General features: G+C 33.1%; 1 pseudogene; it reads left to right on the top strand.

Moving 5' to 3' along the window:
• The first annotated feature begins 13178 nt into the window (after nucleotides 1–13178).
• LOC112420371 (DNA-directed RNA polymerases IV and V subunit 2-like) lies at nucleotides 13179–22337 on the top strand (annotated as a pseudogene).
• Nucleotides 22338–24062: the final 1725 nt, after the last annotated feature.

The raw sequence follows: 24062 nt of genomic DNA, 5'->3' as shown, positions 1-24062 counted from the left end.
AAGGCATATTTAGCCACCTTGACTCAAATTAAAATTAAGATAAAATACCAAACTACAATTATATGTTGATTTGTGCAAATTTGACGACATAATTTATCGTGTACCGTAGCATTTTCCTTATAATAATACATATGCGTTTTAAAATTGCACACTAACAATATTTAACTTTATTCAGGTATGTAATTTTAATACATTATAATAACAAAACAATCAAAGTTTATCATGTTGGAGTATGCTAGGTATCCCCATTAAAATCGATAATCAACACATCGTCGACAATGAGTTAGTCCAAGTAGTGAGGGATTAAGTCTATGAAATAAGTGGTTAGAAGAAGTTTGATCACTAATTCTTACTATAGAAAAAAAATTTGTTGGAATGATAGAATTTATCTTACTTGTCACACACATTCTGTGATAAAGATTAATCCCTGTTAAATGATGGTAGAAATTTAATACTGATAACATGTTAAAAATAAAAAGAAATAGCTAATAGGTAGGTTTATTGGACATAAGAGGTCATTTGGGTGATCCAACCTTAAAAAAGACTATTCAAATTGTCGATTTTTTATTTTATTTTATTTTTTATAATTTTTTTTATATGATTTATCTAACTAGCAAGCATGTCCGTTTTAACTTAAACTTGATATTGAATATATCATAACCTGGAGAAATAGTGTGATCTATTATGCACATCTATAGGTCAGTTTCAAGCAGTGGCGGTTCTTGGTGGGAGCTCATGGTGGCCATGGCTCCACCCACTAAAAAATAAATAATTTATATAGAGGAAATGACCAAAATACCCCTAATATATTTGGATATTTTCTCTCTGGCACCCTCGGTCTCACATAACACCCCCACCCCAGTAGTCTCTTCTCAATTAGGTTGGTTTTGATTCTCTAAGGCTAGGATAGACTATCTAGTTGGTAGATAATAATTTGAAGTTTTAGTCTTATATTGGAGTTGTTGTGGTGATGTTTTTTTGGATGAAATTGTATGTGGCTTTCATGAATTTCAATTGTAATATATAGTTAATATTAACCGCTTCCCCCAATATTTTGAGCAAGACCCGCCACTGATTTCAATAATGAATTTAGTTTATTAAAAAAAAAGAATGACTTTAGTTACCATTTATCCTCGGTGAAATTTTACATGGTTATAAAAGATTTTTTTATTAGAAATAAAAAAATCACAGCATCAATTTTTCTTTCCTTCTAACAATACAAATAAAAATAATAAATAGAAGGGACCAAGATTAATGATTGGTCTAAGTGATAAAGGATTTGAGATCATTAAGCATGTGGTCAGAGTTCGATTTCTGACTCATGCATATGAGAAAATTCAATTAGAAGATGACAACTCATTTTGTGTGTTTTACAAGTTTTTGACGAAGACTTCAAGTAAAAACTTCGTTTTAATATATCACTATATCTTTAAAAAAAAATAGTATTTTACTTCTTCTCTGTATTTTTCTATCAACTATGTAATTATTATTTTTTATAAATTTCTTTGGTATTATTTTAATTTTTTTAGGTGGTATTATTTTATATATTCACTTCAATTGACGTAATCTTATTCGAAATACCTTCGAATACAAATATGGATATTTCTCGGTTGATATTCAACATTGATTCATTGTATTATAGATGACTAATCCAATTTGATCGACTAAGGTCTGGTTTGGATAAACAACTTATATAGATGTTTATAGCATTAGGGCTTATAACATTAGAGTTTACGTCATAAGCTCTTATACTTGATAAGCTATTTATGTTTGGATATGTATACTAAAAAGTACTTACATAAATTGAAGTGTTTGGATATGACATTACATAAGCAATTATCAAAATTTTAAATATTTTTAATTTAACAAAAAATCGAAGAATCGAACTACAATATCAAGATTTTTTTTTATAAAATTAACAAAAAATTAAAAGAATCGAACCACAATATCAAGATTTTTTAAGATATAAAAAAAAATTATAATATATTACTTATAATTATATTCGTCCTTAAAAAATATCAATATTCATATAAGACAAAATTAACATTAGATAAGTATATAGTTATGTAACAAAAAAATATTCATATAGGAAAAAAATATTAATATTCAGTTTCAAAAAAAAAAAAAAAAAATCTTTCTTAAAAAAAAAATCTTAGTTATGTGTGTTAATTTAGTAATATAAGTATATAAGAATTTTGTTACTCATGCACTGCCAAAGATAACTAACATTATAATTAAAATATATGTTTTGAAAAAGTGGATTCAGAGAGAATCGAAGGAGGTTACATAAATTCATAAGCTCCTTGTTAAGCCGGAGGGTAAGCTGAAAATTTAGGCTTATTAAAATATGACATAAGCAGTTTATGAAAATATGATAAGCTATTTTTATTTATTTACCTCTAAAAAGACTTATGGGAATAGATAAGCCCACATAAGCTCAAAATAAGTCAATCCAAACAGGGCCTAAACCTTTATAATCGACTAGTATACATTTTTTTTTACAAGAGTACGTATACATGTTTTTTTTATCATTCAAATAGTTTAAATGGACAAATTCAAAATTGTCATCAATGGTTGGGAATAAAAAATTGATTTCTTATTTATTTTAAAAGTTCGATCAAACATAGATGTACCTATTAATTTAAGTATGAACTTGAGGATAAACGTGATAAGCACAGCTGTAATGATTGTTGCACTAATTACCGGACCAGCTTACTGGGCCTGCTAATTGCCCATCAACTTTAATAAAACAAAAAACTGAGAAATGATGATACTAATGCCAAGAAAAAGGACGTCTCAAATCATACTTATCATACTTATATCTAATCCTTCTTAACACTGCTAATAACTTTACAAACCCTAAACCTAAATGGTTTTGACTCCAAAATGATGCTGACCGTTGGATCTCATCATTTGGCTCAGCATGCATCTCATCCTTTGATCTAATTTGACTTCAAACTTTTATTTCCCATGCTTGATACATTAAATTCTCTTAGTTATGGCTTTCCACCTTTCATGAGTGCATTAAATGTTGTTATTGTTTCCCAAAATCCTTCTTCTCACGTTTTTGTGTGTGGCTTCCCCCCTTCCATGATTGCATTTAATGTTGTTAGTATTTCCAATGTTTTTGTGTTATTCCAATGTATAGGTATGATACATGATGAATGAATATGAACGTGTATATATACTATGGAATCACATCACTCATATCTTATTCTTTTTCAAATTCAATCGAATCCAATGGCAAACACTGGCATCTAGACGTTGCTTTCCAACCATGCTTTGATTGGTATGAATCTTCAATCGTTTTTGTTGTGATTTCCAGTTTTGTACAGATTAAAGATGATTGTTTTTTGTTGTTTTTTACCAGCACCTCTGAACCCTAATCCCAACTCTGAATTGGAAAGGATTGTCAACGATCTTCGTATCAAGTATAGAACTTACAAAGTCGAGCTTAATTTTATTAACGCGAGTAATTATTTTTATATACATTTGAGACTCAACAAATTTACATTATTTTCTTTTTAACACCATGTTTCACCTTTTTTGGGATGCTAGGGCATGTTTGTTTTACCCACTATGTTTGCCCACGATTTCGGGGATCAAATTGGGCACTATGCAAAGCTGGTGGATTCAAACTATAACGAATTTGATATTTTAGTGGACAGAAACAATGGTTATATTTACTTGACAACCGGTTGGCATGCACTGAAGGACTTTTACGGTGTTTCCCTTGGATCTTGGGTGACAATGGTGTTTGTGGGAGCAAGCAAGTTTGGTATACACTTGAAGGATAGGTTTGAGACAAAGATTTCCACTCCTATGTTTACCCCATCTATGAAGTTTCAGCTTGAGAAATTAGCTACTCCCTTCCATAATTTTGATGTTATGCCTTCTCCTTTAGTGCAAGATGAATTGAGTTTTGAATTTTTCTATGAGAAGAGGTTGAGTGGTGATGAGCATGATGAATTGAGTTTTGAATTTGTGCATGATGAGTTTTGAATTTTGATGTTATGTCTTCTCCTATCTTAGTTTCTTTTTAATTTTACAATTTTATTATTGCAAGTGATGGTAGAACTTATGGAGAGACATTGTTATGTAATTCAAAAATTGTGGTTTTTTCCGATAATGCAATGGTGATTTTATGTTCTTTAAACCCTGAAACTTTAGAAATTGTATGTTGGACTTTCACATAACTTCTTTAAAGAATGTATGCCATATGTTAAAGATATTCAATTACTATCAAATAAGGTTTTGATTGAAATGACCAAGCAAGGCGCCAAATTCACCTCCTAAAGCTTACAACAAAATCGAAAAAATCTATTGTATTGCAGCAGTTGAAAATTGTAAAGAGTTGCACAGGTATTTCCATTGTTGACGTATCTAATTTATTTGCTGTGCGAATTATTTGAATTGCGGTGTCACCGTAATCTTAATAAGTTTACTTTAAACGTGTATTCGTGTATGTTTAAAGGATATTCTCTTGAACTTAATATAATGTAGTTTTTGTGGTACCAGTTTATGAAGCTCGAAATGCCTTAGTGTTCAATACAACATAATGTTTTATATCATCGAAACTATTATTAACTGGTTGTTTCAAAACTCATTTTAGTTTTTTACTATGCGGCATTGCCACATCTTAAAATATGATTGTCATTCCTAATGTTATAAGTAGTATCACGTGTCTCTTTCAATACACATTTTGGACATATTAAATTGCGGCATTCTTGCATCTTAAAATATATCGTCATTTGTAATGTTATAACTAATCTCACAAGTTTGTTTCAAAACTCATTTTCGTTTTTTAAAATTTGGCGTTGTTGCATCTTAAATGATATCCTTTCCACCAACATTTAGTACTCCTTGCATATTTTGAATCGCGGTGTCACTGTATCCTTCATAAGTTTGCTTTTAATTTGTATACGTGTATTTGTGAATCATATTTAAGTTAAAGGTAATGTATAATACTTGAAGTGGTGCCATTTTATTAATCAAGGTTCCGATATAAAACAATGGAAAGAAGTTGAAAAATGTAAAGAGTTGTGCAAATATTTTCACCAAGTCCATGGAGCCATGTATCATAATTAACTAATTATTTTAAATCACCTAAGATAATGGCATTCACTATAAGTGGAAATTCGTGTTAATAATAGGGAGGTTATAGAGGTGCAAAGATTCTCAATTGTTTCCATCATGTGATTGTCAATATAGATATAGTGATGGCATTGAATTTCAATTGTTTAAACCAATATTTTATGCACCTAGAAACCCACTATCAATAAACAGGCATCTTCCCTATACACTAACTATAACTATTCAAATTACAAGGTAGTGGAAAGTTACCATATTCAATGTCATTCAACAGTTGAACAATTAGATATTTACACACCAGAATTCTTGAACACTATCAATTCATCAGGTCTTCCTAATCACAAGATTACTTTAAAAGTTGGAGTTACTATTATGTTGTTGAGAAATTTGGACATAACAGTAGGGTTGTGTAATGGTACTCGACTAATAGTCACTAAGATGGGAAGATATGTTCTTAAAGGGAGGGTTATATCAGGAAGCAATGTTGGAGAGAAGGTCTACATACCGAGATTGTCATTGACACCATCTGATAGCAGAATTCCTTTCAAATTTCAACGCAGACAATTTCCTATATCTTTGTGTTTTACAATGACTATAAACAAAAGTCAGGGACAATCACTTAAGCAAGTTGACATCTATCTTCCACAATCGGTCTTCTCACATGGACAGCTATATGTTGCAATATCACGTGTTACATCAAGGGATGGTCTGAAGATATTATAACGAATGACAATGGAGATTGTATTAACACCACTTCAAATGTAGTTTATAAGGAGATATTTGAAAATGCGTGACCCAAAATTTGTATCCATTAAATACTTTTTTTGTTTATTTATTTTATTTTTTATGTAATGAATAAATTCAGAACTTTTATAGCTTTTCCATTTTTAATGTCCCGGACGGTAGCACGGGTAAAAGTACTAGTAAAATTTAAATAAGGAAAATGCTTACTTAATATAATTTCACATTTTTTGTTGGTGTTGGTTGGAACTGAATGAATCTGATTAACTACTTTTTTAGGGAGAATCTGATTAACTATTGTTAACACTCTTTCTACCAATTTCTTTTTACTATTGTTATTACACTAAATTTTGGCAACCATGGAAACAAAGTGGCAGTTTCAAAGCGTTAAGGACAACTAAAAATGACGCGTATGGTTTTGTCAAACCTTCCTTCCATTGCTATAAACGTAGCCACTTCAACAAACTATGGTGTCTGTCATTTTCCCACTGAATGGAAGAAAGAATTGTTTTAGCAATATTCCATCCACATTCTTCTTCTTTTTCTTCTTCGTCATCTTATTGCGTTTCATTTTCATCTTTCCAATTTTTACAAGTTTTCTTGGGAGCCTGCCAAATATTATCTATACCTTTTCTAAAATAATCTTCCTACCAAATCAAAAATACATGTTACAATATAAAAATTACTTGGGCTCAGATTGGTAAAAAAATCGTGGATAGCTTATAAACTAGCTTATAACAGATATACTTTTAATGGATTAATGATAAGCTAACTTATAACTGATAGCGGATAAACTAATTGATTGACTTTATTATGTTTGATCACATTAATAGTTGAACTAAACTATAAATATGAAATGACATTAAAAAGATATATTTAATTAATATTTTTTTCAATTAAGATTACGTGGATATAAATGAGATAAAGTCATTGTTTAGTAAAAATAGTAGACAACTGATAGATTATCTGATAGCTTATAACCGATGGATAATAATTTATAGACCATGATTGATGACTTATAGCTAATAAACTAATTAAAGTGATTGATGAAAATAGCAGTTCAATTGACTGATAAATATAACACAACATTAAAAGGTATATTTAATTCATAATAAGATTTATATTATTTACCTCTAAAAAAAGATTTATATTAATTAATATTTAACATAGTGAGGGCCTTATTCCACACAAACTTACCAAGATTTGTCCATACATATATGTAAGTATGAGATAACTCTGACTCATTTGCTACCATTACTCTAAACATTACGTGAGAAACATGGTTTATGTTCTTGTAGAGACTCATACTCTTAAACCCTTTTAGGCTAGTTCGACTTATAATGAAATCCCTTTAGGCAAAAAATAATGTTAAAAAATACTTACTACTAGTATGATTTGTACCATTTGCAATTGAGTAATGACTTAATTGCACTCTTGACTTCAAAATATTCTGAAAGAGTTCGACCCGTTATATCTTACCCTTTTGTGACTTAGTAATCCCTTCTCAATTTTCACGAAATTTATAGTGAAACAACGTCATTTTTTGACGCGGTATCTAACGCCAGTAACTAGTGTGGATTTTGTTTAGAATTAAAAACACCAAAAAGTTTGAAATCATAATGAGGAATTTCATCCTTACTCTCGTGCACAAACTCGTTTTTGTCATTTTTAAGACATTGCTCAAACACTATTGGGGTGGGGTTGGGGTTTAAAACTGCACAATCTCAATACTTGAATGTTCAAGATATTTGATGCATATTTTGATATATATTTTATTTGCAAATGAATATTCTTTTGTTTACGGTAAATACCTCGTTTTATAATTCAATTTAGTTGTCAACATGTGTTAGGTTTGTCCTAATTCTCTCCCTATCATTTAGCCTTCTTGATCCCGCCAAACACCATCTCTCGTTCTCCCTCTACTTTTCATCTTGTCCATCACCCCATACTCACTCTCAAAAGCATGTTAGCTCTTTATTGCTTAAAAGCAGTCATTCTAGGTACCGTTTGGTCAGACTTTTTTTCGGTCTAAAAGCTACTTTAAAACAAAGTTAAAATAAAGCTCTTTAAGAAAAAGGCCAAAGCTGTTTGGTTTCTTTATTTTTTTTTAGTTCTAAAGTTATTTTTGAGTTAAAAGCTGTTTGGCGAAATATTGTACAAAACTTTGAATTTATTATTTTTTTGGTGGGATCTGGGGTTCGAACCCGGGACCTTGCATATATTTATGCATTTTCTATAAATAAAAAAACTTTGAATTCATTATGAATTAACATAATAAATAAAAAAATGTCTAAAATATTTTTTGGAGGGAAAAAATGTTTAAAATATAAAAGATATATTTTTACCAATACTATATTTACTCAATGACGTTTATTTTGTGTAACATGAATACAAATTTGTACAGTATCTTTTCCAATTATACTCTATAACAAATTTTGTTATAAGAATGCCATATTTTTAGTGTTGGTCAAAAAGATAAGAATTTATATTATATAATATTATATTTGTTACATTGTTGGTGTCATTGAAAAAGATATGTTTAGTTTTTTTAATAAGAAAAAGATATGCATAGTTTCTTACAATACAAATGTGTAAATTATATATAAGTATAATTTTTTTAGGCAACTACACTTGTACTTTTAATTAAAATCAAAATTTTATAAAAATAATTATACGCATTACACAACACTAACAAAAATTATACGCATTAGCATAACAAAAAAAAACAGAAAGAAGAACATAAAGTATTACTCTAAACGCTAACGTGTGTGTGTATTTCCGTGGTTGAAGAAAGGGAATAAAAATATTCGATGTCATTCATTGACAGCGTGAATACAAATATTTGCGAGGTTGTGATGATCAAAAGATATTGAAATTAATATATAAGTGATAAAAAGATAATAAAATTCCTTAAAAAAATAGATAATAAATTTAAACGGAACCTCATTAAAAAATTAAATGGACCGGTTAAAAAAAATAAAATAAAATAAAATGGAAGAAAAAAGCATATTGAAAAAATAAAACAAAAGGTTGCCGGCGGGAGTTGAAGAGAGGTGCTTGTGAAATAAATTGGGGAGAAATAGTTTTTTTTGAAGTAGCATTCAACAACTTTTGGTTAAAGCTCATTCCATTCAATTTTATGCATTCTAAAAAAAGTACTTTTTTTCGAAGGTACTTTATTGATATTGTGTTTGGCCTAACTTCTCCTTAAAAACTTAGAAAAGCTGAAAAAAAGCCGGGCCAAACGGTATCCTAGTTTCTCATATTCCATATCTTTTTAAGTCCAACTTTTGAATTTTATATGATCTTGAGCATCATCTTCATCTTCTTTGTAGTTTTCTTTCCTTACACTCAATGAACTAATGATCATATTAGAATTGGATTTTTCAAGCTAGTTATATTTTTTTTTTGGGAGAGTTACAATATGGCAGATTAAGGGTATGTAGCGCAAAAAAAGTGCAATGTAAGGGTTGTAGTAATAAATATACTTCACTTGTCTAATAAATTGAAGGCTCAAACTTGATATTTATCTATTATAAGGTCTGACTCGATCTTTTCAAAAACAACAAAGAGAAAAAAGAAAGAGAATAATGATACGATATAAGTATGAGAAAGAAAGTTGTCGAACAATTGCACAAAAATAGTTGTACAAATATCATTTCTCTTAAATCTAATTTGTCATTTTTAAATAGACTAACATAGCAATAGACATGTCATTGTGGGCATAGCTGGTTGGCAAGAACATACATTATTATATGCAGGAGCCGAGGGTTCGAATCCTGGACACCCCATTTATTCACTTTGAATTAAGATGAATTTTAACCACTAAACTACTTGACAAAAAAATCATATCAATAGACATGCAAGATTAAGTTATAATTTGAGATCTAACATGTCCGTGTAGAAAATATGACTTTAATATTTTCTATTCTATAACAAGAATTCAACTAATACATACCGGTGTAAAACTTTGTAGACATGGATGTTACACTCTATCATATTTTGCAATTAAAATCATTTTGACCAGGACAGATCAAGATGCATGCATACAATTTTTTTTACATTGACAAATACAAATTAAACTCACAATAGCACGTTTAAACATTAAAAAAGTACTTATGTTAACCAGCAGTATACTTTGCTTTTTTTTTTTTTTAAACAAATGCTAAAATAGTATACTTAAATTGCTGAAAAAATTGATAAATTTAGAAACTCATATGCTTAATAGCAGTTTTAGACCCCTAACTTTATCAAAATTGCGATTTTTTTAGGGGATCAAAATCGCAATTTCGTGAAAGTTAGAGAGCGAAAAACTGCTATTAAGCCAAATGTTGGCATTTCAAAACTCTCACACTCACACTGTACTACACCGCAGAGTGAGAGTACCAAGTTAAGCGTTAAGGGGTAAATTGTAGCAATCCTTTTCCTTAAACCCTAGATTTCATCATCGCAGTTTGTTAAGATATACTCCCTCCGTCCTAATTTATAAGCAAAAAACACTAATTCACACTTATTAAGAAAACTAACATTTAGTGATTTGAGTTATAATTTTTTGTGTTCTTCTTGGAATAAGTTTTATGGAAAGATGTAAAAATAATTCTCATTAGTTAAAAATTATGGAGAAAATAAAAAGGAGAACAAATTGAATGCAATTTGCATTTAATTTTACATTGAAAAAGATGATTTGTTTGAAAAAAACATAATAATAGCATAAAAGTTGGTATTTTTTACTTATATTTTGAGACAAAAAATATGAGATTTTTTTGCTTATATTTTAGGACATACTTGACACAGTTGACCTTATTACGCATGTCAATGCATAACTTTGAGACTAAATATCTTGAATAATATATTATGAAAAATTATAAAAATTTGATATTTTGAAAATACTCATCGAGACGAATCTAACGATATCTTATATAATGTTATTTATCTTTGCATATTAGTTGAAAAATACAGTCAAAACCAATTAGGTCAAAATTAAAAATATTCCAAATGGATAAGTATTAAGGGACGGAAGGAGTATTATAATCTGACTGGTGCTAGTCACACCCCAAAAAAAACAAGTTACACCTCAGAATGACTAATACCCCTAAGTTGAACATAAGTAAACTTAATTTACATTAACCTAAATTGAATAAGTAAACTGAATTTACATTAACTCAACATAAGTAAACTTAATTTACATTAACCTAGATTGATTAAACTAAATTTACATTAACCTAGATTGAACATAAGTAAACTAAATTTACATTAACCTAAATTGATCATAAGTAAACTTAATTTACATTGACATAAGTAAACTAAATTTACATTAACCTAAATTGAACATAAGTAAACTGAATTTACATTAACTTAGATTGAACATAAGTAAACTTAATTTACATTAACCTCGATTGAGTAAACTGAGTTTACACTAACCTCTTATATACATGTAAACTGAATTTACACTAACCTAGATTGAAGGTAAAGTAAACTAAATTTACATTAACCTAGATTGAACATAATAAGTAAACTTAATTTACATTGACATAAGTAAACTAAATTTACATTAACCTAAATTGAACATAAGTAAACTTAATTTACACTAACCTAAATTGAACATATCTCATACCAAAACAAACAATAAACAAATAGAAACTCATTGAAAATGAAATTCATGAAATTCACTAACCTTTATGAATATAATACAGATCAATAACAAAGATGTTGATTCAGATATTGGTTGCACATCTATGATGATTTGTGGATGAAAGGGGGTAAGGGTTCAGAACGATCATAAAAGATGGGTTTTTAAACATTTACATGAAGAGGACAATTTTGATATTATTGTAAAATTTTAAATAAATTTGGGTGTAACTAGTTTTTTTTGGGGTGTAACTAGCACCAGTCTTATAATCTCTATTTATTATAATTATGTTAGGAGTAATTAGTCTTTATGTATAATTATTTCTTGTGTTTCTTTGTCTCCAATCCTATAATATAAATAGGACAATTTTCTTGTACTTGAGACACATAATATACAAATATTTTTTATATCTTCCTGAGTTTTTACATGTTATCAAGAGCTTAGGTTTTCCTGTCTCTTCTTTTTGTCATTATTGTTTTCCTTCCTGAGTATTCATTTTTCTTTGATCACCGCCGCTATCCATCAGTGTATTTACTTAATTCTCTCATAAACCAATCACCACATCAAACCCATTCCACCAAATATTGCCAACGTGTCCTTCATATTTACGTTGCCACATTTGTGCAATTTCCCCTTTGCATTACCTTTCCAATTGTGACATCATCAATCACAATTGTTAACGTGAATTGCAGCAAACTTCTTCCTCTGTGCCTCAAAACACAACAACGTGATTTGGTCAATTTTCACGATGGAGGAATATTGTCATCGTTGCCGTAATTTTGGACATTCTTTCTCCTATTGTCCTATTGTTGAATGTTATAACTGCATGAAAAAGGGTCATATTACTTCAAATTGTTGTCGATACTGCAAGACAGCCGGTCACTTGATTCAAAATTGTCTCACTCGTCCTCCACGGTCTGATCAAAATCGGAATCAATCTCATCCTGACTCCATTGGGTGTCACAAATTATTGAGTCTCTTTTGAGACAACTTTTTTCTTCTGATAATGCTCCTGCCGCTCTTTCCACTGCCGCTCTTTCCACTACACCAGATAATTCTAAATGGTATCTTGATTCTGCATGTTGTAACCACATGACATCATCATCTTATTTATTTTCTTCCCTATCAAAAAATGACATTAATCCTTCTATCCACACCGCCGGTGGATCTCTTATGCACGTAAGCCATACAGGTTCTATCTCCCTCTCTAATTTAAGCCTACCTAATACATATCTTATCCCTAAACTCAACTTTAACCTTATCTCTGTTGGACAATTATGTGACCTTGGTTATGAAATTATATTCTCTTTCTCTTGATATCATGTGCAGGATCCACGGACCGACAACTCATAGGGACTGGGCGTAAGATCAGAAGGTTATATGAGCTCACTGAACTGCATATTCCTCATGAGTCAAACATTTGTGCAGCTTCCACACATTCGCCCATTGAACTTTGGCATCATCGTCTAGTACATAGTTCAATTGGTAAGTTGCGTCCTCTAGTGTCTCGAGGTTATTTAGGATATGTCGCCAATGAGTCTTTTGATTGTACTGCTTGTTAAATTGCTAAACAACTAGTCTTGTCTTTCGATTAAAGTACTTCCATTTCAGTTTCACCATTTGATATAGTGCATTCTAATATTTGGGGTCCTGCTCCCACACCTACTATGGGAGGTTCTCGTTATATTGTTCTATTTATTGATGATTATTCTCGCTTTACATGGATATATATGATGAAAAATAGACACGAGCTTCCTCATATTTACATCAATTTTGCCAAAATGATTCAAACACAATTTTCTAAAGTCATTAAAGTCTTTCGGTGAGATAATGCCATGAAATATCGTGATTCTAAACTCTTGTCATTTCTTAGTGAGCAGGGTACCTTGTCTGAATTTTCATGTCCATACACATCTCAACAAAATGGTCGTGCTGAGAGAAAGCATCGTCACATTCTTGACTCAGTCCGTGCCATGCTTATCTCAGCCTCGTGTCCAGAACACGCTTGGGATGAAGCCGCTCTTACCGCAGTCCATATAATCAATCGTCTCCCTTCCTCTGTCCTTGGTAATGTCTCTCCTTTTGAGCGTCTTTATCTCACTACACCAAATTATAACTCACTTAAGGTGTTTGGTTGTGCTTGTTTTGTCCTCCTTCAACCCCATGAGTTTACTAAACTTGAGCCTCATGCTCGTCTGTGTTGTTTTCTTGGTTATGGCACTTAACACAAAGGCTATCGATGTTAGGATCCAATATCCCAACGCATTGCATCTCTCGCCATGTTGTCTTTTGGGAACATATAATGTTCTCTTCCTTGTCAAAGTTTAAGTCAATCCCGTCTACTTCCACTCCTCTCTTTACTAACCCTGATGTTGACCTTTTTCCTAGTGACACACATGCAGGTTCTTAGACATATGCATGTTCTTCTAGTGAGCTTCCAACCTCTTCTGATGTTCAACCCACTCCTGATGATGTTGTTCCGATTGTTGATCCTGCACCACCCACCATTGAGCTTCCTAAACGGGTAAGAAATCCACCTCCCTACCTTCGTAATTACCATTGTTATTCCACTATGCTTCACTATCATGAACCACAATCCTATAAGGAAGTCTCAACAAATCCTTATTGGTAGCAAACTATGCAGGAAGAATTACAGGCATTAGAGAAAATTCACACTTGGGACCTTGTTGATCCTCCTTCTAATAAGACTCTTGTAGGTTGCAAGTGGGTTTATAAAATAAAGACTCTCTCTGATGGATCTATTGAGCGTTACAAAGCTCGTCTTGTGGCAAAAGGGTTCACTTAAGAGTATGGTATTGATTATGAAGAAACATTTGCCCCTGTTGCACGCATCACCTCTGTTCGAACACTTCTTGCCATTGTCGCCACATGCAAATGGAAACTCACTCAAATGGATGTTAAAAATGCATTTCTTAATGGTGAGTTAGAAGAAGAGGTTTACATGTGTCCTCCTCCTGGATATACTTGTCAGGAAAATAAAGTATGTCGCATTCGCAAGGCTCTTTATGGTCTCAAACAAGCACTTCGAGCTTGGTTTGCTAAATTTCACAAGACTATCACCCAATTGAATTTCTCCTCCAGTGGTCATGATTCTGCTCTCTTTACTCGAAAAATTGATAATGGTACTGTTGTCTTACTTCTTTATGTCGATGACATGATTATCACTGGAGATGACTCTGCTGGAATTGAAGAGCTCAATAAATTCCTGTGTCAACATTTTGAGATGAAGGATCTTTGACCATTAAGTTACTTTCTAGGGCTTGAAGTATCATCTTCGAGTGATGGCTTGTTTCTCTCACAGGCTAAGTATGCTTCTGATCTTGTCTCTCGAGCAGGTCTCAGTGATAGTAAAATTGAACACACTCCTCTTGAACCAAACGTTCGATTTACTCCTCAAGATGGTACTTTACTTAATGATGCTACTCTTTATTGGCAGCTCGTAGGTAGTCTTATATACCTCACTGTTACTCGGCCAGATATTTCATATGTTGTTCATCTTGTTAGCCAATTCATGGCTTCTCCACGTACCACACATTACGCTGCTGTCCTTCGGATTTTTCGGTATATCTAGGGTACTTTATTTTATGGTCTTCATTACTCATCTACATCTCCATTGATTCTTAGAGCCTACTCTGATGTCGATTGGGCCGGTGATCCTAGTGATCGTCGTTCCACCACTGAATTTTGTATTTTTCTTGGAGATTCTCTTATATCTTGGTGTAGCAAGAAACAAACCTTGACAGCTCGCTTTAGCACTGAAGCTGAATATCGTGCTCTTGCTGATACTACTTCTGAGATATTGTGGGTTCGTTGGCTTCTTGTTGATTTAGAGACATCACAATCTTCACAAACTGATCTATATTGTGACAATAGAAGTGCGATTCAAATTGCCCACAATGACATTTTTCACGAGCGAACCAAACATATTGAAATCGATTGTCACTTCATTCGTCAGCATCTTCTCCGTGGTGAACTTCATCTTATCTCCATTGGCACTCTTGATCAACCGGCTGATTTGTTCACAAAACCTCATTGTCCAGGACGCTTCCGCACTTTAGTTTTCAAACTCAAGTTGGTTGAAGCTCCGCCCACTTGAGTTTGAGGGGGGATGTTAAGATATATTATAATTCTCTATTTATTTTAATTATTTTAGGAGTAATTAGTCTTTATGTATAATTATTTCTTGTGTTTCTTTGTCAACAATCCTATAATATAATCAGGACAATTTCCTTATACTTGCAACATACAATGAATATACAAATATTTCTTATATCTTAGTGAGTTTCTACAGTAATGAAGAAGAAGTTCTCAACAACCAATCCATGGGTCACGTCGGTTCAAGCAAAGACGCTAACTTGGAAATGGACATTGACCTAAACGACGATGAAGAAAAACCATCAAATGCTGAAATCCTCAACGAACTAGGTGAAGACATGGTCAAATATTTCTGCAAAAAAGCTTCCATCGTGTTCTTCAACGAGTACGGTTTAATCAGTCACCAAATCAATTCCTATAATTAATTCATCACTTCTGGTCTTCAAAATGCTTTCAATTCCTTTGGAGAGCTTACAGTTACGCCTGGTTTTTGACCCTTCTACGAAAGGAGAAAATGAACATTACCGTTATGCTTCTTAGACATGCTCGTCTTCAGAGGATGACCTATGCTTCCAAAATCAAAATTGATGTTCAAGTTCAGGTTAGAAATTTTGAATCATTTCTTAAAAGTTTTCATTTTTCTATGTGGGTTAGCATTCATAATAAATTGGTGTTTATTAGAAATGCATTGATTTTTGTATGTATTTTCGAAATGTGGGTAAGTTGTAGAATATAAAAAAAATTAAAAAATCGGAATCATTTCTTAAAGTTTTCATTTTTCTATGTGGATTTGGCAACATTATAATAAATTAAGGTGTTGTTGTGATTTTGTCAAGAGTTACTATTTTTTATGCTTTGAAATTTGTGGTTCCTGTTTGTTATTTTTGTTATATGAGAAATGCATTGATTTTATTGTGTAATTTTGAAATGTGGGTAAGTTGTAGAAGTAAAAAAATGAGAGAGATAGAGATAAACACGTATGGTGTCTTTGATGTTTGGGTAACACAACCGTGCGTGTGTGTGTGTGTGTTAATTTCAGGTATATACTCCGAAGAAGGTTCAGAGTGATAAATTTAAGACAGGAAAAGAGGAGTATATTGATAGAGAGATAATCATGGAGGAGAAGAGAGAAATAACTTTTGGGAGACTGCCTGTTATGGTCAAGTCAGATCTCTGCTGGATGAGTGATGTTGAAAAAGGTGATTGTGAATTTGACCATGGAGGCTACTTTCTGATCAAGGGTGCTGAGAAGGTTATCTATAATTATGATTTCTTTATTTACTTACATGAATTTCTATCTTGTTTGTTACATATATTTTTAGTCCTATACAATTCACAGCCGTTTGAGTTCCCTGCATAAATTTTATTAAATTTTAGTCCCTATTTTGCTTTAGGAATTAAAAGTACTCATTTTTTGTATGAGGTTTTCAAAATAGAGACTAAATTTGAGTAAAATTTATCCACAATTAAAAACATGTGTCTCTAGTCTACATTTTAATTCAGAGCAAATATTTCTGAAGAGGCTTTGGGTTTCAAATATTCCGTATTGGGCAGTTGCATACAAGTCACAGATGAAGAGAAATAGGATGGTTGTTAACTTGGTGGAGAATTCCAGCATTGAAGGAATTAAAAATGAAGAGAAGTTGCTCACAATATATTTTTTTGTCTGTGAGATTCCGGTATGGATACTATTTTATGCCCTTGGTGCCACTTCAGGTAAAGAGATTGTTGATCTCATCAATTATTGAGAGGGAGATGGAAGAATTCATAACATTATATTTGTATCCATTCGTGAAGCCGACGACAAATGTGATACATTTCGTAGGGGAAAGAATGCTGTTCTTTTCTTAGAGGAACGTGTTAAGGGTGTCCAATTTCTGCCCTCAGAATCTATTGATGCGTGCCTCAACTTGTATGTCTTTCCGAACATTAAGGGATTAAAAAGAAAGGCACGGACCTGGCATACATGGTGAAGGTTCTCTTACTGGCTTATACTGGACGCCAAAAAACGGATAACAGGGATGACTTTCGAAATAAGAGGCTTGAAGTCGCAGTACGGAAGCGTAGGGTTAGCAAGCGACAAACCTATCAAAATAAGGGTTTCCGGAATCCACCAGAATTGAGAGAAAAGTCTCGAATATTATTAATGAATAAAAGTGTGCCTCTTAGGCTACATTAGTTATGCTTATATAGTGAAAGAAATAACAAACCCGTGGGCTAAAATAAAATAAAACATAATAATAATAGAGTTCTAGAAAATTACTAAGATTTGGCTAAATAATAAATACTACTAAATTACTAATAAAACCCTCCTGCATCACTTGAGTTGGCCGGTGAGCTGCTCGAGCACGAGATCAAAGTGCACTTTGCACATGCTCGGAAGCAAATGGGGAAGGTTCTGCAAAGAGACCTCTATGGAGATCGAGATGTTCGTCAAATTGAGCATTATCTTGATGCTTCCATTATTACAAATGGTCTCCAAAGAGCATTCTCTACTGGAGCATGGACACATCCTTTTAAAAGGATGGAAAGGATTTCTGGTGTGGTTGCAACTCTTGGCCGAATTAATCCATTGCAAACCATGGCTGAATTAAGAAGAACAAGGCAACAAGTTCAATACACAGGAAAGGTTGGGGATGCTAGATACCCGTAAGTTACTTTTAACTGTCTAGTTTAGTCTTTCTATAGCTTTTGTGATGGGTAAAGTGTCTCAATAGATTTTTTTATCCTAGCTGACTGAATGAACGTTAAATATCATCATCATACCAAATCTTATAACTAATGATCCTTTTTTTTTTGGACTCAATATAACTCATAAACATGTTAAGTGAAGTCCCCTTGGAATATTGCTATCATCAAGAATACCAAAGTTAAACCAGTCTACCGACTGTATGCTCTTTAAAACTCATGGTTTATCAATTCAATACTTTATTTGCCACCTGTGTAGACTAGATGCCAAGTTTTTTTGGCGTGACTATCTTGGTCTCTTCCATTTCATTTTCAGTATCAGCTTCTGTAAAGTGCCCTCATTGAGGGCATGTATCTGATAAATTAGTAAGTTCTGATTAAAATGGTTAGGTGAGAAATCATGTTGAAATCTGTTATCTCTTTGTTAGTCATGACTGGCATCAGTATCACTTTATAAGTATCAACTTCCCAACCTTTACAGGGTTTGATTTGGTTTCTGGCATTGTCTTAGTAGCTTTAGCTGTATACTTGTTCCCTAGTGAAGGGATTGATGTTTGTGGTACAATGAATACTTGATTTCTCTTAAAGTTTAAAGTTCAAATACATGCTTGAATTATTGCTTTGTTTATTATAAAAATTTAAATGCTTTCATTCATTTTAATGGAAGTTTGTGTTTGCAGGCATCCTTCTCACTGGGGTAAAAGGTTTGTTTCCTCTCTGCCCCAGATGGTGAAAATTGCGGACTAGTAAAGAATTTGGCTGCCACAGGAGTAGTGAGTACCAATGTAACTGAATCTATACTTCCTATGTTGTTTGATTGTGGGATGGAAGAACTTGTTGATGATACTACCACTGTTCTTGGAAAAAAAGACAAAGTCTTCCTAAATGGGGACTGGGTTGGAGTTTGTTCAGATTCTGCACCATTTGTGGCAGAGCTACGAAATAGAAGACGGAAAAATGAACTGCATCATCAGGTTCACTTTTATTCTCTCATTCTTATTTTATATATTTTATAGCACTTGCCTTTCATTTCAGCCATGGAGAGAATCCATATAGTAGAAAAAGGTTGTCGTTGAATGCTATTAATTTGAGGTTTAATAGCTTAAACTAAACCATTCCAACTTGCAGAGAAGATGATACACTAATTAACAAATAACATAGTCATATATTAAGCATCTGGAAACTTGGTCTTTATTCGATAATAACATTGCAGCTTAGTTTATGTCTAACATATGATTAAATGGTTAGCGTAATTATATTATATGTTTGAACTTTGCTTCCTGTTCGAGTGAGACCATGTCTCTATATGAACTACCTCTGCAAAATGCTTTGTCGTTATGTTCTCCTCCATCAAAAATTGGTTCACACACATACCATGTTCTCAGTTGTCTTTCAATTTACACATTTGTCAATAGCTAGCCAACATTTTAGTTTTGGAACGTTATTGTTTTGATAAGATTGTGATAGACACCTTCTGTAGAAATAGAGAACAACTGAAAGGGAAACAATTGCTCGAAATACTAAATAAAGATTGTGGTGTAAAATGTACTGTAGTAATTGCAATTAATTTTTTATTTAGTTGGTTTTGTTTCTTTTGACCCTAGTGTTAACCATGTCTATTTAGGTGGAAATCAAAAGAGATCAAAATCAACGAGAAGTGCGCATATTATCTGATGCAGGAAGGATTCTCCGTCCACTCTTAGTGGTTAATAATCTGCTCAAGATTAAAGGATCTAAGTCAGAGCGTAAATCTTTTCAGTCCCTATTGGATAATGGTGTGATTGAGCTGATTGGTCCTGAAGAAGAAGAGGACTTCAAGACGGCTTGGGGTGTTCAGTATTTATTTGGAAAAGAGGAAAAATCTTCTGTGAAGTATACACACTGTGAACTTGATATGTCGATCTTATTGGGTCTAAGTTGTTCACTTGTTCCATTTGCCAATCATGACCATGCTAGGAGAGTGTTGTATCAATCCCAGAAGCATTCTTCACAGGCCATTGGCTTTTCTACAACAAACCCAAATGTAAGAGTCGATGCTTTGTCTCACCAATTATTTTATCCTCAGAGACCATTATTTCAGACAACAACATCTGATTGTCTTGGAAAACCTGGATTACTAGGTCAAAGTAAAGTTGTTCCAAAATCTGAATTCTATAATGGGCAGAATGCAATTGTGGCTGTCAATGTACATCTTGGATATAATCAAGAAGATTCCTTGGTGATGAACCACACTTCTTTGCAGCGTGGTATGTTCAGATCTGAGCACATAAGGAGTTACAAAGCTGAAATTGAAAACAAGGAATCTTCAGAAAAGAGAAAGAAACCTGAAGACATTGTTAATTTTGGATAGATACAGAGTAAAATTGGTCGAGTTGATAGCCTTGATGATGATGGGTTTCCATTTGTTGGTGGGAATTTGCAGAGTGGTGATATTATTATTGGTCGGTGTGCTGATTCAGGGACAGACCATAGTATAAAGTTAAAACACACCGAAAGGGTATATGTTCAAAAGGTTGTGCTGTCCTCGAATGATGAGGGGAAGAACTTTGCTGTTGTTTCGTTAAGGCAGGTAATTTTATTTATCTTTTCACTACTGAAATGCAATTTCTTTTACCGCTATGTTGTATTTGATCACTAAGAAAAGCTTTTAATAATTTTTGCAGGTTAGAAGTCCAGTTCTTGGAGATAAGTTCTCCAGTATGCACGAACAGAAGGGTGTTTTAGGATTTCTGGAGTCTCGGGAAAAATTTCCTTTCGCAAAACAAGGTATTGTTCCGGATATTGTCATAAATCCGCATGCATTTCCCTCACGACAAACTCCTGGGCAACTCCTAGAAGCTGCTTTAGGAAAGGGCATTGCTTGTGTTGGTTCACTGAGAAATGCTACTCCTTTCTCCCATTCCTCTGTCGAAGCCATCACAGACCAGCTTCACAGGTAATGCTTCATCTCGACTTAGCTTACCTTAATTACAGATTAGGTTACTTATATTTTATGTTATTGTAGAGGAGGAACTTGTATTTCAATTTTTTGATCTTGCTTACTGGATGACTGATGTTTCTTATTTACCAATATTGTCTTCCTAGTTGTAGATCCTTTTTTTGCATTTGCTCCAGGCTCACTTTAATTTTAGGAATTTCATTCCAAAGTTTCACTTTTAAGTTGTCATGTTTTGTTGTTGTATTGAGTCCTGTTTATGTTCCGTACATGACAGAGCTGGATTTTCAAGTTGGGGAAAAGAACGAGTATACAATAGGAGGACTGGTGAGATGGTCTGCTCTCTCATATTTATGGGCCCTACATTCTACCAGCGACTGCACCACATGTCAGAGGACAAAGTAAAGTTCAGGAACACTGGCCCAGTTCACCCGCTGACCAGACAGCCTGTTGCTGACAGGAAGCGATTTGGAGGTATCAAGTTTGGTGAGATGGAGCGTGATTGTCTGATAGCTCATGGTGCATCAGCCAACTTGTATGAGCGCCTCTTCACCCTGAGTGATTCGTCTCAGATACACATTTGTAGTAAATGCAAAAATGTTGCAAATGTGATCTTGCGACCGGTATCTGGTGGCCGAAAAATACCAGGTCCCTATTGCCGAATCTGTGAATCAGCCGATGACATTGTGGTGGCCAGTGTTCCATATGGAGCTAAGTTATTGTCTCAGGAGCTGTTCAGCATGGGTATTAACCTCAAATTTGAAACTGAGCTTTGCTAGACAACTACTTTTTAATAGGCTACCTCTCTACTCTAATGCTTTCCCTAGACTAGACTTTTGAACATGTACTTATGAATTTGGTTGCTTATCTGTTTTTATATTTTAGATTTTTCTTCTCATACATCCAAGTGTTCTTTACTTAATGTTATGTTCTCATACATCCATGTACAAATGCAAACTAAGGTGCTTAGAAAACTTTTTGTATCTGTTTTTGTATCCATTTTGTCTCAGCGGTACTTGCAAGCTGTAACTGCATATCTATTGACTTGGAATGTTGTTTCACTGAAACAATATCATGAAAATGAGATGTATTGGTTTGTTTGTTGAGTACTACGAAGTATCTGATATTTATTATATATCTACTTTAACATCTATACCCAAATCAAGCCACTTGAGGATGGATTTTGTACATGTATTGTTTTTCTGTTTTTTTTTGAGCAATTTTGAAACAGATTCTATTACAAAGATGATTCTATTACTTGAGGATGGATTACGTTTACTGTACAGAGGTGTATTTCCATTGCAGTGCATTAACTAGTGCCACTTTTAATCCCCCACCCACACACACACACTTAATTTGAATAAATTTTCATATTTATCATTTCCATTCTAAATTAAGATTTTAATGAGTGGAGTCTGTAGCGTGTCTTTGTCAAGTCCAGAGTAATGGCCTAGGTTGTGCTCATGATTTTTCAGCAACTGCATAGGAGTGGGTGGGACTCAGGTTTCTTCTACCAATTTCAACCATTAGTTATTTATATGCTCAAGAAGATGGAAACTAAGTTGCTATACGGTGACAACGGCAAGAAGCTTATAACAAATATTGATATTCTTCCATTTTTTTTTTTTTTAGAGAAAGAAGGGGTTTCTTTTCTTTCAAGAGAACCATGTAATAGAAACTGGGCAATCGGTCTAGATTATTTTAGTTGAAAATTGCTTTTCTCCCATACAAACTGACGAAAATACCCCCCATGTGACTTAAGTCACGCATGTGTTATACCCAATGTGAGTTAAGTCACTCTAGGTTACAACATGAGTGAGTTAAGTCGCTCTGGGTTACAACCTGCATGACTTAAGTCACACTTGGTATTTTCAGCGTGGGTTAGCTCACTCAGGTTGTAACCCATAGTGACTTAAGTCACGTGGGTGGTATTTTCGTCAATTTTTATGGGAGGGAGCAATATTGGATGGGAGAAGAGCAATTTTCATTGGTATTTTCAGCGTGGGTTAGCTCACTCAGGTTGTAACCCATAGTGACTTAAGTCACGTTGGGCATAACACCTGCGTGACTTAAGTCACGTGGGTGGTATTTTCGTCAATTTGTATGGGAGGGAGCAATATTGGATGGGAGAAGAGCAATTTTCATTTTAGTTTCAATTTGGCCATTGAGCCCAGTGCAAGGGATGTTTTGGGCGCAAGGGATGTTTTGGGCGCAAGGTCTCTAAATATATTCTAGCAAAGTTTTAGGACGGCTTCTTTTCCCACCCTATTGATTTTTCGTGCACGCTATTTTTAGCCGATGTGATTTTGTGCCGAGTTTCAAGGGCAAGCTTTCATCAGTCTTGTATTCCCTAAAATTTCCATAAGCAATATATGATTTCCTAAAAGTGTCTTTGTGAGTTAACTCACGCAGAAAAATGTCCAACGTGAGTTAACTCATGTTAAAAAAAATCCAACGTGAATTAAATCACGTTGTGCATAATTAAGGGAATGAGCTATTTTGAAAGAGAGAAAAACAAATTCCTCTTGTCTTTAGTTTATGATCTCTTGGCTTATACCCATTTCATTGCATTTTTTTAATTAGATTTTTTTTAGGGGATTAGATATACTTATTAGTTACTAGTAAAAATAATAAGTATAAAATTGAAATTGTAAAAATGGTTGGATCTTATAATAGTCTTAGCTTTTGGAAACTGCAGTTAAATTTTAGTTCATAAACTGGACCTTGCACCCGTGCTGCCGCACGGATCATATTGATGTAAAACAAAACATTCAATTATACTGTTAATTCATAATCTGTTTGTGCAAATACAATGTTTGTGTAAATAACATTGGAAGTGTTATCCATGTATAGACATCATTA

Source organism: Medicago truncatula, chromosome 3 (genome assembly GCF_003473485.1).
Source record: "Medicago truncatula cultivar Jemalong A17 chromosome 3, MtrunA17r5.0-ANR, whole genome shotgun sequence".
NCBI lineage: Eukaryota > Viridiplantae > Streptophyta > Magnoliopsida > Fabales > Fabaceae > Medicago > Medicago truncatula.
The sequence above is the reverse complement of the archived record's forward strand: the minus strand, read 5'-3'. Positions and strand labels throughout refer to the sequence as shown.